This window comes from Callithrix jacchus, chromosome 19, assembly GCF_049354715.1.
Source record: "Callithrix jacchus isolate 240 chromosome 19, calJac240_pri, whole genome shotgun sequence".
Lineage (NCBI taxonomy): Eukaryota > Metazoa > Chordata > Mammalia > Primates > Cebidae > Callithrix > Callithrix jacchus.
The window spans coordinates 4,333,446-4,353,903 of NC_133520.1; the positions used below are offsets into that span (position 1 = coordinate 4,333,446).

Below are 20,458 nucleotides of genomic sequence, written 5' to 3' on the forward strand. Positions count from 1 at the left end.
AAAGCATAGCTCAGTCTCTCAGCCACCCTCAAGATTAACAAATGCCCCTAGAAAGAAAATTGGCCCCAGGAGCTAAACCAGCCCCTCGAAATTCTGAATCACTCTCAGATTTTGGCCCCAGTAATTCCTTTCTCTCTTATTAGGTCTTTGATGCTTTCAAGAAGATGTTTGTATATTTCATTCAGCTTTATAAGTTGTGTTCAGTGGGAGAACTGGTCGGAATTATCTAGCACAGCTAGAGTCAAGAGTCTGTACATCAAAATAAAATTTCAAATTAAAAAATGGAATCCATTATCCTACTACTGTGACTTCCAAGTCTCCATCCAGCCGCTGTTTTTCTTGCCATTTACCCGGTCCTGCTTTGCTTTATCAGTTACAGAATGATATCTTAGCAAAGGTGACTGCAAAACTTCAGAAAATAAGAACCCCAGGCAGTTATTGCTCATTATTTCAAAATAGCTTAGTGTCCATAGTTCCAGGCACTGTCAGGGATACACATGGTTTCTAGTCTAATTGGTGAGGCAGTAATTACTTCACAAGGCAGTGTTAAAAAACAAAAGACACCGTAGTGGAAAGCAAGGGAGAAGGTGGTTGGGAATGGATGTTGAGTAGAGTGACCAACCTACATTTTTTTCTCTACTGTAGACATTGAAAAACCAGTTACTTGATTTTCTCCCCACCCACCATGCAGCCAGGAGAGGCCATATGACACAGTGTAAACTCTGAGGCAGTATTTCTTTTTGCCTGAAATGCAGACCTGATGCCTAGAGGTACAGCAGTCATCTCGTGACCATAAGGAGGAAACCCACACATTAAGAAGGGAAAAGCTAAGAAGATACAGAGAGCAAGGACCACGGACAAATGATAAAGCCACTGTACCAGGCCTTAACTTCCAATTCCCTGACTGCTGTTGAGACAATCAAACTCCTCACTTTTTTAACCCATAGAAGTAAGGCATTCTGTTATTTATGAGTGAACACAACTCTTAACTGATACCACAGTTTAACAGAAGTAGGGGTCCTGGTATGACAGGAAACTGGGATACTCAGTTTATGGCTAGTGTAGCAGCTCCAAGACGCTATTAATGTCCCAAGCTCTTTTGCTGTCTGACTTGCTAGCTTCAGTATGTGGATTTTATTCTCCCAGTCTGAAGGCATAACTTTTGGGGAAGAGTAAAGGAAACCCTTTCCAGATATCTCCCACGTCTCATTGGCCAGAACTCTGACATTTGGCCACCACTGCTAGTTGCAAGTGAATCTGAGAAGGTGAGTGTTTTCTCATTTCAGTCTTTATTAAATAGAAAAGCAAAGGAAGGAGAATTTTGAGCAGCTTTTGAACAGCCAGTTCACATTCTAGCTATACTGCTATAGTCAGGTTTTCTGTTGCCAGCATCTAACACAATTTTCAGGTGCCCCAGGTTGTGCTGACAACTTGGTGTATAAGAGAGACAGTGCTTTGGCGTCAGTGTGATCAGGGAAAGTTCGTAGACGAAGTGGCGACTTAAGGCAACTTACATCACACTCTCTCTCTCTCTGCTTGTAAGTCTGAATGTTCCATGTTTTCCCAACCTATTCTTAACCTGTTCCTGCTCCTCCTGAGTTGTTATATATAAATTAGTTTTTATTTTCTGTCTTTTCCTAATATATAGCAATACCTCTGTTTATTGAGGGTGAAGGCAAATACAGTTTGTAATAGTCTGTTTTCGCACTGATACTACCTGAGACTGGGTAATTTATAAAGGAAAGAAGTTTCATGATTCACAGTTCTGCACGGCTGGGGAGGCCTCAGGAAACTTACAATCATGGCAAAAGGCAAAGGGGAAGCAAGGCACATCTTACATGGCAGCAGGCGAAAGAAAGAGTGAGTGAGGGGGAATTGCCAAACACTTTTAAACAATCAGATCTTGTGGGAACTCTCTATCAGGAGAGCAGCATGGGGAGAACCACCCCCATGATTCAGTCATCTCCCACCACGTTCCTCCCTCAACATGTGGAGATTACAATTCAAGATGAGATCTGGGTGGGGACACATAGCCAAACCATATCACAGATGCTCCTTATGATAGGGTTACATCCCAATAAAACCCTTTGTAAATTGAAAATAGTGTACATCAAAATGCATTTAATACATCTAACCTATCACACATTATAGCTTAGCCTAACCTACCTTAAATATGCTCGGAACACATTAGCCTACGGTTGGGCAAAATCATCTAACATAAAGCCTATTTTATAATAAAGTATTGAATATCTCATGCATTTATTAACTGCAGTACCAAAAGTGAAAAATGGAATGGCTGTATGAGTACTTGAAATGTGTCTACTGAAGATGTATTGCTTTGGCACCATTTTGAAGTTGCAAAATCTTAAGTCAAACAGTTGTAAGTTGGGGACTATCTGTAAAGTATATGCACACAACTAAAGACTTGGTTTATCAGCCGGGCGCGGTGGCTCACGCCTGTAATCCCAGCACTTTGGGAGGCTGAGGCGGGTGGATCACGAGGTCAAGAGATCGAGACCATCCTGGTCAACATGGTGAAACCCCGTCTCTACTAAAAATACAAAAAATTAGCTGGGCATGGTGGCGCGTGCCTGTAATCCCAGCTACTCAGGAGGCTGAGGCAGGAGAATTGCCTGAACCCAGGAGATGGAGGTTGCGGTGAGCCAAGATCACGCCATTGCACTCCAGCTTGGGTGACAAGAGCCAAACTCCGTCTCAAAAAAAAAAAAAAAAAGACTTGGTTTATCATGAAGCTTTCTCCAACCGTATCTCCTATCCGCCCTCCCCTTACATACCTGTCTTCACCCCACCCTCAAGCATCCATCAGAGAAATGATGAAAGCATAAATGGGCATGCCTTTGGAATCATGGGAAGATAAGTTAAGTGGTCTGTGAGCCTCCTCCTGCCCCATCACTAACACCATTCTGCCCACAGGAATATCTGACCAGATGCTTCATTTAGCACGAAATTTGAGAGTATCTCCTAACCGGTATTTTCCCCCATAAATGAACTCTGTAAACTTTTCAGTGCCATATGTAACTGGTATGATATATCCAGTTACTCTCTTGCTTCCCAACCAAGCCCTGTCAAAATTCCATAAAGCTTTCCCCATCCTCCAGCTGAAATCCAGCTCACCAAATTCTCACTCCCACCTCTCACCCCCTGTATCCAAACACTCCCTCCAGTCCCCACCACAAAGATACTCTGCTCTGGCTAAGCAACGTCCCCTAATACTGTTTCTCTCTTGGTGAAGTTTGGATGTTTGGAATGTCCTGAGAATTGGGGTTCTTTGAGTGTTAATTATAAAATCTTAAAAGATGTAGAAGGATAGAGTTTGGTGAACATTCATCTACCCATCTGGATTCAGCAATTGTTAGCATTTTTGTGCTTTGGGTTGTTTCTACATTGTATTTTACAGCTGGTTTGTTCAAACAAGGATCTAAAGATTTTCTCACCCCGCAGTGTTACAGTAGGTAGGCAGGCAGAGTTGAGCAGGGCAGGAGAGGGCCTCCCCCCAAAAACAGGCATGCCAGGCAACCATCAGGTGATGGTCAGATGGTTGTTAACTGTCTCTCTAAAATAATAATTGGTTGCAGCTGGTGCCAGAGAATGGCAGTCTCCCAATAGGTAGAAACACCTGAAACTGGTAATCAGCAGCTTCCCATTAAGATCTCAAGAGTTGGGTGAGTGGGCTCAAACATGCACACTAAGAGGCAAAATGGTGGAGTTTAAATGGTATATGAACACTCGCCCGGTAAAGGAAGAATTCCAAAGTGAGCATGCGTACAACTTCAGTAAACTCACTGTGCATGTAGCCCCTCCCAAGTGCTGGCAGGCCACCGTGCATATGGATAGCCCACCCCAAGGGAAGCATCAGGGGAGAAGGGATGCAAGCCCCAAGAAGCATGCCAGCATATAAAGCCCCAGGTCAAAGTCAAACTCTGCCCTTGAATCTCTCAAGTCATCAGCTTGGCCCTCTTTCAATTGTCCTTTACTTCCTTTCGTTTCAGCTCTAAAGCTTGTTAGCAGATGTTCAGTCCTGCTCTGAAACCTGCGTCAGTAACTCGTTCTGCCTTATGCCCCTTGGTTGAATTCTTTCTTCTGAAGAGGCAAGAATTGAGGTTGCTGCAGACCTATACTTTGGTGCCGGGGTGACTTGGATACATTCCCTAAGTGCTAAGAACCAGGACACGTTAACCCTTTTCTTGCACGTAATTTATTGAGCAATAACTTTTTTTTAATTTTGAGTGCCATGAAAGGAAAATAAAATCTCAGGACCAGAAACTCACTAAGCTAAAGGGCTTAGTGGGAACTGAGTCCAACTAGGGCTAAAGGGCAAGCTAGAAACTGGGTCACACACACCCACCTCCCATTGTATTCCTACATACCTCCCTCACCTTTTGCTCATGAGGAAATTTCCTGTGGGCCCCAAGACCTTTCCCCTAAAGCAGTTCTGCTGAATTTCACTCTGACAATGCAAATTCGCAGCTTACTGTTACAGGTAAGGGACCGTGAACAGACCTAAAAGCCATGCCTTCACTCGCCCGAGACAAATGCATATCTGATTGCTTCCTATACTCTGCGATTATTTTATCTTCTGTTAAAATGCAGATTCCCACTGAGCACCAGAGGAATGCATAATTGACTATTTCTCCACTTCTCCTTTCAAATGAAAAATGTGGATTCCATAAAGCTAATCAAAAGACTCAAAGGAATGCAACCACTTGCCTCTTTTATCCACCCGCCCTTTCTTCTTCTCTCCCCTGCTGCCTACTCTTTTCCCTTTAAATATTGAAGATCTCAGTCCCTCTGGGAAAAGCAAGGACCACAGACGTTTCCAGTGGTTACGTGTCCCTTTTTCCTAGATGTGTCCTTAACCTTGGCAAAATCAACTTCTAAAAATGATTGAGACTTGCCTCTCACAATTGATTTACAGTGCCCACCATTGGAAAGGATCAAGGACCAGTTCAGCTGTGTGGAAGCACAAGGACTTAATTCACTGCCAGCCAATATCTGTTGCACTGCATGCCCCTGTGTATCTAAGTTGGCACTTAGGGCTATGTTAACTTGCATGGCACACATCCATATGTGTGGGAAATTATGAATTGCAGATTTACGTGTACTGGCTAAATCGCCTCTTTCTTTAAAATAACTTAAATCTAAATTTGAGCCCCTCTCCTGCTTGAATGGCAGAAAATTCAGTATCAGCCTTCATTGGGGCTCCCCACCAAGTTGGGAAAAGCTTCTGAGAATCGTTCATAGCACAAAGCTCCTCACTCTGCAGCGCCTCGCTCCGCCATTGGTCCTGGGTCCACACTGGTTCCTCCTGGAATGTCCCGGTGTAAGTGCCCAATAGGTTCCTCCTGCCCACTGCACAAATAAAATCAACTCACTGAGACCATGGCGATATGGATACGAGGAAGAGAAATACTGGGTAGGAGAGGGCGGTACCCTGCAAGAACCACACCCTCAAGCCGGACAGTAGCCCAGAGTGAGAACATGTATTTCTGTTTTCCAACCTGAATGCTGCCTTTTCCAAAACAACCCTGGCCCACCCTACCCCCATCCTGTAACCATAGAAACCCCAGGCTCCACTGGCAGAGGTGCAGCAGAGAAGGAGATAAGAGAAGTGTCTGAACTTCGAGAGGAGAAGCAGCAGCCAGACATGAGAGATTATGGTTGGAGAGGAGTTCAACTAGGAACAGCTGGACTCCAGGGAAAGATAATCTTCTCACTGCATCCCCTTTCCAGCTTCCCATCCCATTGAGAGCCACTTCCACTACTCAACAAAATCCTCCACATTCACTACCCTCCAATTCATTCGCACGACCTGATGCTTCCTGGATGCCAGACAAGAACTCGTGTACCAAAAGGACAGGTACAAAGGCTGTCACCGTGATCCTCCACTGAGCTGGTAAACACTTAAGCCATTCATGGATGCCAAAACTAAAAGAGCACACTGTAACACACACTCTGGGGGTCTGGGGATCGCAGGTACCCACCCCGAGACACTGCCACAGGCGCACACAGTGTTCTACTCCTGCCAGCTCCCAGAAGCACTCATCCCGGCCCCTGCATGCACTCACTTTCTTGCTCCCCTTCCTGTGAGGGGCTGATTGCTGCAGGCTGAGTAAACAAGCCACCCACTCTGTGAGTCCCGCAAAATGGTCGAGGGAACTATCTGGTCTCATTGGCACTGCAGTAAAGAAAGTGTTTAATTGATGCAGGCCAGTCAGCCACAGAAGAGACAGAGTTATTACTCAAATCAATCTCCCCGAAGGCTTGGAGGTTAGAGGTTTTTCAAAGATAGTTTAATGGGCAGGGGGCAAGGGGAGTGAAAGTGCTGATTGGTAGGGTATATGATCATAGGGGTGTGGAAAACAGTCCTCATGCACTGAGTCCTCTGGGTGGGGGCCATAGGACTGGTTGAGTTAGGGGTCCTGGTAGGGCCATCCAGTGGTCAGAAATGCGAAAACCTGAAAAGAAATCTCAAAAGGCCATCTTAGGTTCTGTAGTGCTGGTATCTGCAAGAATAACTGGGGGAGTTGCAAATCTTGTGACTTCTGGAATTATATAGAATTCAGGCATTTTTCATCCTCCTTAGTGCCCTTTCATTAGTTTTACAAGGACAATTTAGTTTTGGGGAAGGGCTATTAATTAAACTATAAACTAAATTTCTCCCAGAGTTAGCGTGGCCCATCCCAGGAATGAGCAAAGACAGCCAGCCCATGGGGCTAGAAGCAAGATGGAGTCAGACATGTCAGCTTTCTCTTACTGTCATACTTTTGCAAAGGCAGTTTTGATCGCAACAGGAGGCAGCCAAATGCCAAGGCAGATAGGGGTGGGTCCCTGGTGAAATCCCACCTGCAAGCCACAATTTAAAGCCTGAAAGCCAAGTTACAAGTTAAATCCTCAGAAAGGATTGAGAACTTGTCTTCCCATCTGGTGCACTTTCCTCTGATTGATCCCCACCCTTCATCTATTTTACACATACCTACTTTTTCTTCATTACCTTTCTACACTGTCGTGCCCACCTTTGAGTGGTGTCTTTGCTTTAACCTTTTTTGCACACTCACAAGCCAATCAGCACACACTCCCCATTCCAAATCCACAAAAAGCCCTGGACCTAACAACACAGGGAAATTTCCCACCTTTGGTTAGGAGGCCCAACCCCACATCCCCTCTCCTCTGAAAGCCATTTTCATCAGTCAATAAAACTCTTCTCTTCCCTCCTCACCCTTCAATGTCCAGTGTATCCTCATTCTTCCTGGGCATAGTAAAACAGCTCAGGAGCCACCGAATGTGGGCACAAGCTATAATACAGGCTAGCTGGGGCATGCCAGCATGGCCGAGTGAAGACTGGGCCAGGTGTCAGCAGCCGAGGGTCCCCGGCTTGCAAAGTGACCAAGAAGAAAATTCCTACATCAGTTTCACCAGCTGGACTGGTCCTTGTTCCTTTCACCTCTGGCCTTCTGCTCTCCTCTAGCTAGACAGTCTGGGAGCCCCTATCCCTGGCTCTAGCCTTCCTGGTACCACACAGCCACATCTCTGAGGACCTGCCTCTTGCATGAGTCACTGGCACAAAGCAGCATAGGGGTCCCCTCTTCTCCAGAGCCTCCACCTCAGCCTCCGTCCAGTCCACAGGAAGCTGCCTCTCGCTTCCCTCTGACTGTTGGCAAAGGCATTCTCTCTCCTCTCCCATCCCTCCCCATCAGGGACAGAATCTCTTCAAAAAGCTAAACGCTTTGCCAAACCAGAAAGAACCTTTATCTTCAAAGCTCTACTTTCCACCTTATAATTTGTTTGGCTAACATTCTTAATGTAACTGCAGCGATTCCTATACTACTGAAAGATTTCTGTTCTGACTGGCAAATAGTATAATGGCTCTTGCAGTAAACAGCGGAATTTATTAATAATTAAATTCAAAATTAAACTCATTCATTCGGGCTAATTATCATAGGATGTCACAGGGACCACTGATAAATGGGCCTCCATGTGCTTATTAATCACAAAGCACTGTGTATGTGCACCACATTTTTATCAGTCTATGGAAATCATGTGGATGCCACTGGTTCTACATAGTTGTTACTTTAGTTATCTGTGCATTGTAATTCTTGTGTAACTTGTAAATACAGCATTTCAATATTTATACATTTAAGAGTTTACAAATAAAATATTAAAAATGAACTCTAAGAATAAAGAGACAACCAAATATGGATACCTTTATTAATTTTCCATTAAAGATCATACCCTTCAATCCTCTGATTGTGCAGAGTACAAGTAGTGACAACAGTACGGAACCACAGCCTGGAATGTCATCCAGACCACCTCAGACATCCTCTACACTGTGCAGGCATCAGTAAGGAAACACAGCCTGGAATATCATCCAGAACACCTCAGACATCCTCTACACTGTGCAGGCATCAGTAAGGAACCACAGCCTGGAATGTCATCCAGACCACTCAGACATCCTCTACACTGTGCAGGCATCAGTAAGGAACCACAGCCTGGAATGTCATCCAGACCACTCAGACATCCTCTACACTGTGCAGGCATCAGTAAGGAAACACAGCCTGGAATGTCATCTAGACCACCTCAGACATCCTCTACACTGTGCAGGCATCAGTAAGGAACCACAGCCTGGAATGTCATCCAGACCACTCAGACATCCTCTACACTTACAGCCTGGAATATCATCCAGACCACCTCAGACATCCTCTACACTGTGCAGGCATCAGTAAGGAACCACAGCCTGGAATGTCATCCAGACCACTCAGACATCCTCTACACTGTGCAGGCATCAGTAAGGAACCACAGCCTGGAATATCATCCAAACCACTCAGACATCCTCTACACTGTGCAGGCATCAGTAAGGAACCACAGCCTGGAATGTCATCCAGACCACTCAGACATCCTCTACACTGTGCAGGCATCAGTAAGGAACCACAGCCTGGAATGTCATCCAGACCACTCAGACATCCTCTACACTGTGCAGGCATCAGTAAGGAAACACAGCCTGGAATGTCATCTAGACCACCTCAGACATCCTCTACACTGTGCAGGCATCAGTAAGGAACCACAGCCTGGAATGTCATCCAGACCACTCAGACATCCTCTACACTTACAGCCTGGAATATCATCCAGACCACCTCAGACATCCTCTACACTGTGCAGGCATCAGTAAGGAACCACAGCCTGGAATGTCATCCAGACCACTCAGACATCCTCTACACTGTGCAGGCATCAGTAAGGAACCACAGCCTGGAATGTCATCCAGACCACTCAGACATCCTCTACACTGTGCAGACAGCAGTGCAAAATAACACACTTTTTATTTCTTCAATAAGAAAAATTTATTATTTTAACAAAAATACAAGTGTCTCTTTCACACTGACAAAAGCCATGAAAAAAACATGTGTCTCACCAGTGCTACTGACGTACGTATTAGATGCAAATGGCACTCAAAGTTCATTGTTAAAAGACTTTGTGGGAGACCAACATATGCTACCCCAAAATACGGATCACCGAGCTGAAGGTGATCAAGAAGAAGCAGCTACAGGAAAAGTTCTCTGCCCTCCCTCTGTTTGCCTAAAAGCAGGACACAGGTCTACAAAGACAAAAGGTATCCTGGCCCATCCTCTACCAGGATAGACAGCATTGAAACTGTGAAAGAAAAATGAAATCTTGGGACCCCAATCCACTATGCCAAAGGGAAAAATTAAGCAGAAGCTGATTAAGTCATGCCAAGAAACTGCCTTTCCTTGTTCCTAAGCAAATAGCTGCAGATAAAAGGCCAGGTAGCCCCACAGGAGCTACTCTATGTTCATCTCATGTAAAGTGTCGATTGACTGAGTGCAAGACAAATACATAATGGACTATTCTTCTGCCTATCTCCTTCTTTCCTCTCATAACATGTGGATTCAGTAATGTGACCATGGCCTCCCTTTTCCCCTCCATCCTGCTTTTCCCCTTTAAATACTGAAGCCCTCAAAATCATCTTTGGAAACAGCAGGGATCACAGATTGTTTCTGTGGTTTTGTGTTGCTTTTTTCCCCCCAGGCATGTCCTTAACGTTGCTAAATAAACTTTAAATTGACTCAGACCTGTCTCAGATACTTTTTGGTTTGCAGACCGTTTCTGGCCCAAGATGGTACCCAAGGAAGCTACATTAATGAGCTTTACTAACCAACCTTTATCTGCCATTAAATTGCCTTTCCCAAAGTTGCCACCTCTAGAGATTCAAAGTCCTTTTCCTTTTTCTTGTTACTTCTCTAAAAATTTACTGTTTTTTTGTTGAACACTCCATGTAAGCTGGAATTCAAAGCCACCTCTTTGAGAACTCATTCCCTCAGTGTCTCCCATGTACATATGAAATATACATGTTAATAAGCTTCTGTTTGGTTTTCTCTTATAAATCTGTCTTTTGTTACAGGGGTCCCTTTCAAATAAGAACTTATGAAGGTTGAAGGAAAAATTATTATTCTTCCAAGACAATTTACATACTCTTCAGAATGGCAATCACATTCTATCAAAGCTCACAGTTGTAGGGAATCCATGAGCCCCACATCACCCATGGGTAACCCGAGTTCGGTGGCGACAAAAGAATGAGAGAAAGACAGATTAAGAGAAAAAGTGGGACCACAACGCCATCACTTTATTACTCTGGAGGCAACAGTGAAGGCCCCAGGCTCTGATCATCCACACTATTTATTGATTACAATGACTTTGATCTGTAGGGTAGGGGTGGAGTGATGGTGGATGAATCATTGAGCCAGAACTGGTGTATCATCCTAAGGACTGGTAACAGTGGCAGTTTGGGAGTTTCAGGAAACAAGAACATGTGGTTATCTTTAGCTTATAATCTATGTACAGCTGATGGAACGCTGGCCTTACAAGGAGTCTACAAGTCTGGCTACGTCATACTGCTAGGAGGGGGTTTTACGTCATGGAGCACAGTGTTTATGTACAGAGCCTAGGTCACCCTGCACATGAGGCATGGAGAGGCCTTCCTCCCCAGAGGCCTCCTGGGGCCTTCTGCAGCTTATATGTTTCTCATAACCAATTTATGCAGGCACTCTGTAAGTCCTTTCTCCTTTACTGTTTTTCCCAGCACACAGTTCTATTTTTAAAATGTAAATATCTATGAGAAAAACAATCCAGAGATCAATTTCAGAAAACAATGCATTTGAAAGAAAAGTGCTGTAAATTTGACAAAACATTGATAAAGCAATTTAAAATATTACGGAAGTAATCTTTGAAATGTTGCTTGCTATACAGCATGTACTAAGCATTTTCAAACATGAAATATTCAATAGCCATTAAAAAATAATATCCATGTAAGTACATACTGCGGTTTAGATTTATGGTCCCACTTGTTGGGAAACATCATTGAAATGAGAAAGCAACTTACTTGAGATTTTATAAATCAAGACAGTAAAATGTCAATGTCATTCATTTTCTATGCCATGGTTTCACATAAAAGCATTTAATAATGTATTTTAAATGAGACATTTAAAACTTCGTTGATCTTGTGGAGTTGAAAGGAATAATATTATAAATAATATACAAACTATATTGTTAATATTGGAGAAAAACGGTACCAGTAAGAAATATTTTCATGGAAGCATATGGTTCAGATAGTGCTAGTGTTTGTATGCTACAGAGAAAGTTTGGCATTTCAGCCAAAGTTTTAGAAACATTTCTGCATATTTTTAATTTGGCACTAAGTCACTGTATTCAATCCCCACTGGATGATGCAATGAGATATTAATTCAATAATTAATTTTTTCTTCATAAGCATGATATTGACTACTATATTATTTTACTCACTCTGCTATAACAAAACTCAGCAGACTAGGTGGCTTAAACAATAGAAATTTATTTTCTCATGGCTCTAGGGGCTGAAAATCCACATCTAGGTACTGTAAAATTAAGTCTCTTGTGTGGGCTGTCGTCCTAGTGTTACAGTAGGGAGTCAGGCAGACATAAGCAGTGCCAGAGAGACCCACACACACCAGGAATGTCATGTGACCATCAGGTGATGATCAGGCAGTTGTCACACTATCTCTCTAAAATAATAATTGGTCACAGCCAGCGCCAGGGAAAGGCAGTCTCACAATGGATGGAAAAGACCTGAAACTGATGGAATCTGCAGCTTCCCAGTAAGATCTCAGGAGTTGGGCCAATGGGCTCTAGCATGCACACTAAGAGGCAAAACGGCGGAGTTGACTGGTATACAGTGTTCCTTCATCTAGGAACACTGGAGTGGTAAGGGAAAAACACCTCAAGTGAGCATGTGTACAACTCCAGTGAACACACTCCGCATGCAGCTCCTTCCAAGTGCTGTCAGGCCACTGAGCATGTGGACAGCCCAACCCAAGGGAAGCCTGAGGGGAGAAGAGACGCAACCCCCGGAAGCATGCCAGCGAACAAAACCCAAAGTCACAGGTCAAACTGCGCATTTGAATCTCTCAAGTCATCCACTTGGCCCTCTTCCAAGTCTACTTTACTTTTGTTCCTGTACTAAAACTTTCTTAATAAACTTCCACTTCTGCTCTAAAACTTGTTTCCATCTCTCACTCTGCCATATGCCTCTCAGTCAAATTCTCTCTTCTGAGGAGGCAAGAATTGAGGTTGCTGCAGACGCATTTGGACTCGCTGTCTGTAACACTAGCATGTGGACAGCCACTTTCCCTCTGTGTCCTCACATAACCTTGCTTCTGCGCACACATGGGAAGAAAGAGAGATCTCTGGTATCTTTTCTTATAAGGACAAGAGTTCTAACAGATTAAGACTGCACCCTTATGGCCCTATTTAACCTTTATTACCTCGTTAGAGGGACTTTCTCCAAATACAGTTACATTGGTGGTTGAGTATTCAACATATGAATTTTGGGAGAACACAATGCAGTCCATAAAAACTACCACAGACGGGGCTGGGCACAGAGGGGCAGGTGCCTGTAGTCCCCCCACTACTCAAGAAGCTGAGGTAGAAGGATTGCTTAAGGCCAGGAGTTCCAGGCTGCAGTACTCTGATTGTGCCTATAACTAGCCACTCGACTGCACTCCAGCCTGCATGACAGAGCATCTCTTTTAAAAAATACCATCGATGAAAAAAAACTGAGAATTAAGTAATATACCTGATGATCTTGGAACTGAAATTAAAAATTGAGAGAATAGCATTTTCAAACATGAAATATTCAATAGGCATTAAGAAATACTATCTATATAAGCTTACATTGCATTCTAGGTTTATGTACTCACTTGCTAGAAAACATACTGAAATGAGAAAGTAACTTATTTGAGAACTTATGAATCAGCACAGTAAAATGTCATTCATTAATTTTCTATGAAGCCCCAGTAGAAAACCTGCAATGCTGTAATGCAAAGAGAGTTAGAAATTTTATATTCATTTTAACATAACATCTGAAATAGGAGTAAATATTTGGAAAATTAAAACATAATTTAGAGAATTAGCCATAATAAACAATATTCCAATACTGATATATATACTTCCTCATGTCTTTATGAGAAATGTTTCTGTTAAATCAATAATTTAACTCAACAATCAATAAAAGTTATTAAGTGCATAAGAATAAATTTTAAAACTACAGAAGCAAAGAAATGTAATATGCCACATGAAACAAAGCAAATGATAAATTCTAAGAAAGTTATTAGAATATCTAATAAGTTGTGTAAAATGATTAAATGAACAAATAAATTATGAACTTATTTATATAAATCTGTATAGTACAAATATAATTATGATAATTTAAATGACAAATTATTGAATTGTCTAATAAATTATGTAAAAAACATAATGAGTTTTTAAGTTGTTTCTATTTATTAAACACTTCAACTCTGCCAAAAGCTGTTTGCAAACCTCCATGGATTGAAGGTAATGAAAAATTAATAAAAACTGATTCATTAAATATGATACTCCATAAGAAACAAGAGGCCCAGCCAGCCACTAGCTGTCCCAGTCTTGCTTCCAAGATGCCATACATTTGAGGAGGGCCATCTTGGCTCAGTAAGCCCGCCAACAGATTACAAACCCATAGGTAAGTGCCGCCAACACCACTTGGAGCAGAGACAAGTACCCAGCTGAGCCCATTTCATAGTGCAGAGTTATGAGCAAATAAAGGGTGGCTATTGTTTTAAACAACTAAAATTGGAGTAACTAAAATAACTTGTGCAGTTATCTATTGCTGCATGGTAGCCATTAAAATAAGAAGAACATCTATATACACATACATTACATTCTAGATTTATGATCCCACTTGTTAACAATAGATATTATTATGTAGCAATTATGTAATTACCTATTGCAGCAATACGTAACTGCCAAAGTTATTTATTCATCAAGTGACCTTTTATCTGATACCTGTATTGTTTATACCCGTACAACTAGGAGATACTGTGGGATCGGTTCCAGACCACCACAGAAAAGCAGAGTCACATGAATTTTTTGGTTTCCCAGGGCATATAAGTTATGTTTATGCTATACTGTGGTCCATTCAATGTGCAATAGCATTTGGTCTAAAACAATAACGTACAAACCTTAATTTGAAAATACTTTATTGCTAAAAAAATGCTAATGGTCATCTAAGCCTCCAGCAAGTCTTAATCTTTTTGCTGGTGGAGGGTCTTGCCTCCATGTTGATGGCTGCTGACTGATAACATGGTGGTTGCTGAAGGTTGGGTGGCTCTGTCAATTTCCTAAAATAACAATGAAGTTTGCCACTTCAACTGACTCTTCCTTTCAAGAAAGGTCTCTCTGTAGCATGCAATGCTGTTTGATACTATTTTGCCCATAGTAGAACTTCTTTCAAAATTGAAGCCAATTCTTTCATACCCTGCCACTACTCTATTACCTGAATGTATGTAATACTCTAAATCTTTCGTTGTCAGTTCAACGATGTTCATAGCGTCTTCACCAAGAGTAGATGTCATCTCAAGAAACCACTTTCTTTGCTCATCCATAAGAAGCAACTCCTCAAACATTCAAATTTAATCTTGAGATTGCAGCAATTCTCTCCCACCTTCAGGCTCCACTTCTGATTCTAGTTCTCATGCTATTTCCACCACATCTGCAGTCACTTCCTCCACTGAAGCCTTGAACCCCTCAAAGTCATCCATGAGGGTTGCAATCAAGTTCTTGCAAACTTCTGTTAATGTGGATATTTCGGCCTCCTCACATGAATTACACATGTTCTTAATGGCATCTTAGAATGGTGAATCCTTTCCAGGAGGTTTCTGCGTGGCAAGAAAAAACTACTTCTCCTTCTGCTTTCACATCACAATGTCGGTGGGATTCCCCACACAACAAGCGAACAATCAGTTCTGCAGTGGACTCTGGCTTGGTGTCCTTCAATTCAATTCTGACACTATCTACCTGGAAATAGCTTAAGATCCCACAGGTTGAGGACTCAGTCCCCACCCCCCACTTCTGATGCCAATCACAAGCCCCAGGTCATTTCAGCTACGTTTCTGACCGACCAGCTAAAAATCAGGGCTCCTATGACTCCTTTCCTTCAGGTAGATTAATTTGCTAGAGCAGCTCACAGAACTCAGGGAAACACTTATTTATGTTTACCAGTTTATTATAAAGAATATGACAAAGGATACAGATAGAGATGCATGGAGAAAGGTATGGGCAAAGGGATGGGGAGATTCCATGCCCCCCATAGGTACATCACCCTCCAGGACCCTCCACAAGTTAAGCTGTCTGGAAGCTTTCTGTACCCTCCACCCCCATCCTCTTGAGCCCTTTATGAAGACTTCATTGGGTAGGCATGACTGAAGCATGGACAACTGTATAGAAATGTGGTTGGACCAAAGGAGTATGATTTTATATTAATAAACTGAGCAAGGAAACCTAGCAAGGCCTGTCTGTTCAGATTCTTCTTGGTAGGTCAGAGAATTTCTTTATGGCTAGCCCCAAGACAGAAAGAGCAGGAGAGATCCCTGCTTTGGAGAAAAAAAGGAGCAGGTGAAAGGAGAGCAGGAGAAGGACAGATAGAGATTCTGTTTTGTTTTGTTTTTGTTTTGAGATGGGGCTTTGCTCTTTTTGTCAAGGCTGGAGTGCAATGGTGTGATCTCAGCTCACTGCATTCTCCACCCCCCGCCCAGGTTCAAGTAATTCTCCCACCTCAGCCTCCCAAATAGCTGGGATTACAGGCACACACCACCACGCCCAGCTAATTTTGTACTTCTAGTAGAAATGGGGTTTCACCATGTTGGCCAGGCTGGTCTCGAACTCCTGACCTCAGGTGATCCACCACCTCGGTCTCCCAAAGTGCTGGGATTACAGGCATGAGCCACTGCACCTAGCCAAGATTCTATTTTATGATGCCTGTTTCTGTAACCTAAAGTGCCCCAACATTATAACAAATGACTATCTCTCACCTTTCTCACTCTGAGCTGTTCCAAAGCTGCTTTGGGACCCATGGACAAAAGCCCAAATACTTTAATAAAAGATATTCTTCTTGTTTTAGTCATTGGGAAATAATAAGGGTTCTGGAAGTTATGAGCCAAGAACCACAGACAAAAACATATACAAAACAGTTTCCAATTTCCTTTGCCCAGATCCATCACAGGAATCACTGTCTATGTCAGCCATTGCCTTATAAAATGTATTTCTTAAATAATAAGACTGTAAAGCTGAGAATACTCCTCAACCCATGGACTACAGAACGGAGTAGTGCAAGCAGGCATGACAACAATACTCATACCCTTGCACATCTCCGTCAGAACTCCTGGATAACTAGGTACATTGTCAATGAGCAGTAATATTTTGAAAGGAAACCTTTTTTCCTGAGCACTAAGTCTCAACAGTGGGCTTAACATATATACTCAGTAAACCATGCTTAAACAAATGTCTGTCACACAGGCTTTGTTGTTCCACTTAGAGAGCACAGGCAGAGTATATTAAAGGGCTCTATGATTTTTTGGAATGGTAAATGAGCATTGCCTTCAACTTGAAGTCAACAACTGCATTAGCCCCTAATAAGAGAGTGAGTTTGGGACTTTGAAGCCAGTCATTGACTTCTCCTCTCTAGCTATGAAAGATACCAAGATGGCATCTTCCAAGAGAAGGTGTTTCAGCTACATTGCAAAATCTGTTGTGGAGTGTAGCCACCTTCGTCAGTTATCTTAGCTAGACCTTCTGGATAACTTGCTGCAGCTTCTCCATCAGCACCAGCTGCTTCACCTTGCACGTGGATGTTACGGAGATGGCTGCTTTCCTTAAACCTTGTAAACCAGCGCGGCTAGCTTCAAACTTTTCTTTTGCAGCTTCCTCACCTCTCTCAGCCCTCATAGAGTTGAAGAGCGTTAGGGCCTTGCTCTGGGTGAGGCTTTGGCTTAAGGGTATGTGGTGGCTGGTTTGACCTTCCGTTTAATGTTCTCCACATCAGCAATAAGGTTGTTCCGCTTTCTTGTCATTGTGTGTTCACTGGAGTCGTGCTTTTACTTTCCTTCAAGAACTCTGCCTTTGCATTCACTGCTTGGCTAACCGACAAGAGGCCCAGCTTTTGACCCGTCTCGGCTTTAGACATGCCTTCCTCACTAAGCTAAATCATTTCCAGCTTTTGATTTAAAATGAGGGACATGCGATTCTTCCTTTCACTTGAACACTTAGAGGCTATTGTAGGGTTATTCATTTGCCTAAACTGAATATTATTGTTTAGGCAATAGAAAACAGTTCAGGGAAAAGAAAGGCCCAAGGAAAAGGAGAGTTAGGGGAATAGCTAGTTGGTGGGGCAGTGAGAACACACACAACATTTATAGATCAAATTTGCTGTCTTAGCTGGGCACAACTGTGGTCCCCCAAATGACTACAATAGTGACATCAAAGATCACTGATCACAGGCTGGGCACAGTGGCTCACACTTGTAATCCCAGCACCATGGGAGGCCAAGGTGGGAGGATCACTTGAGCCCATGAGTTTGAGACTGGCCTGGGTGACATAGTAAGACCCCATCTCCACAAAAAAATTTTAAAATTAACCAGGTGTGGCTAATTTAAAATTATCCAGGTGTAGTACACCTGTAGTCCCAGCTAATTCCAAGGTTGAGGTGGGAGGATCACAGCCAGGAGTTCAAGGCTGCAGTGAGCTGTGATCACACCCCTGCACTCCAGGCTGACAACAAGGCCAGATTCTGTCTCAAAAAAATAAATAAATAAAAAATCACTGATCACAGATCACCACAACAGATATAATAATAAAGAAAAAGTTTGAAATATTGTGAGAATTGCCAAAATGTGACGCAGAGATGTGAGGCAAGCACATCCTGCTGGAGAAACGGCGCTGGCAGATTTGCTCAACTCAAGGCTGTCACAAACCTTCAATTTGTTAAAAAAAAAAACACATCAGCGAGACACAGTAGGCAAAGTGCAGTAAAACGATGTGTGTTTACATTTTTATTTTCTGTATATTTTAATGTTTATCTTAAAACTCTTTCTGGATGGGGAGAGACTGCCCCTGCAGGGGCTGGCCTATCTAGTCACATCTCCTCTATGGGATCTGTGTACTATAAGAAGCAATATTCTTCTGCCTTAGTCATCCCAGAGCCAGGTACCAGGCAACTAAAGACCATCCCTATAGAACCCAAAGCCTGCCGTTTATAATGCAAATTGGCCAATCCAAAACTGTTTACACTGCCCAGCCTTATCTTTCCTGCAGAAACCCCAATAAAGGCCATGGCCTAGATCTTCCCTCACTCTGGCCCTGTCGGCCTCCTGACCTACACTGGTGCGTTCCCTTGTGGCCCTGTGTGCCACACCTCCTGCTTCTAGGACCTGTGTGTGTAATAAACTTCCTTTTCCCGATCCTGTCTCGTGTGGCTGCACCTGACCAACCATCACATGAAATAACATAGAACAGCACCCACTATAGACAGAACTTGTGGCTTCTCAAAAGGTGAGGTGTATAATGAAGCTCTCATAGCTTAGATAAGATCTGTTCCAGATCCTCAACCCCCATTTGCTCCAGTTCCCATACCTGCTCTAGTCCCTTCCAGACAAGCAGGGGTGCAAAGGATGTGGAGACTGGATCAGGATGCAGTGGCCAGGCCACCTGGGCCAGGCTTGGGCTCTAGGGGTCACTTGTCCTCAGGCTGCAGAGCACTTTTCTGTTTTGCTTTATTGTGGCAAAATAAATATACATAAAATTTACCATTTTAAGTGTTCAGTTCTGTGGCATTAATTACACTCACATTGCTGTGCAACCATCACCCATCCATCACCAGAACTTTTTCAACTCAAACTAAAGCTCTGTACCCATTAACAATAATTCTTCATTCCCCACTTCTCCCAGCTATTAATAACTTTTCACTTTCTGTCTCTATGAATTTGACTACAATGGGTAGGATACCATTATAGGAACAGCACTCTATAATTCAACTCTTCCCGTCTATCTCCCTCTCTAAGGTGGCAGGTTCTTGACACTGGAGATTTTTTTCTTCATCTTTAGAATTCCCAATACCCCTCCTAGTGTCTGGCATAAAATAGGTGTCCAGCAACTATTCCATAAATGAGTAAATGTAATTATCATGGTCTAACTGGTTTTGTAGATGACTTTCAACAAGTCTTCCCCAGATGATAAGCAACATGTAGACAGGAATAGAGCCAACCTTTCATTTATTTTTAGAGCACTTACTACTCGGCAGGCACAATAAACAGAGCTCAATCCCTGCCTATAAGGAGCTCGAAATCTAACAGAGATGCACAGAAGCTGTCTATGACCTTGATAAGAACAGCGACAGAGGGCAGCAAATGTCTATGGATGCACCCAGCACAAGGCTCTGGACGGAGTGTGTGTTCAATAGAGGTATTTTTTTTCTAAATTTGCTCACTTCCTGTAATGACATTGTTTTATTTTTATTTAAAAAAAATTTTTAATTGACAATAATTGTACCTATCTGTGAGGTACATATGTTTTGATACATATAATGTATAGTGATCAGATCAGGTAGTTAGTATAAACATCATCTCAAATGTTTATCATTTCTTTGTGTTAGGAACATTGAATACCAGCGGAGGTATTTTTAACTGAACTGAATCAGATCACAAGCTCGTTGGGAAGTTTTGAGCTTCCCACTTTCAAGCTATGTGACTTTAGGCAAGCCACTTAATTTCTCTTTGCCCTGCAGATGTGTAGCAGTTATGACCCGAAAACCAGGTATAAGCCAGTTTGGCCTGTGTGGACTGGATGCAGCAAATCAGCAAGCCATGTTTTTGCCTAAGAAGTAACAGAGTAGATAGCTGGGCATGGTGGCAATGCCTGTGGTCCCAGCTACTTGGGAGGCTGCAGGAGGATAGCTTGAGCCTGGGAGGTGGAGGTTGCAATGAGCTGAAATCATGCCACTGCACTCCAGCCCGGGCAACAGAGGGAGACCCTGTCTCAGGAAAAAAAAAAAAAAAAAAAAAAAAAAAGTTTTAAAAAAAAAGAAGTAGTA

At 42.8% G+C, this 20,458-nt stretch overlaps 1 protein-coding gene across 6 annotated transcripts in view; it reads right to left on the reverse strand.

Moving 5' to 3' along the window:
* CNIH3 (cornichon family AMPA receptor auxiliary protein 3) overlaps positions 1-20,458 on the reverse strand; it is a 336,804-nt gene that overhangs the window by 126,461 nt on the left and 189,885 nt on the right. The window lies entirely within an intron of this gene.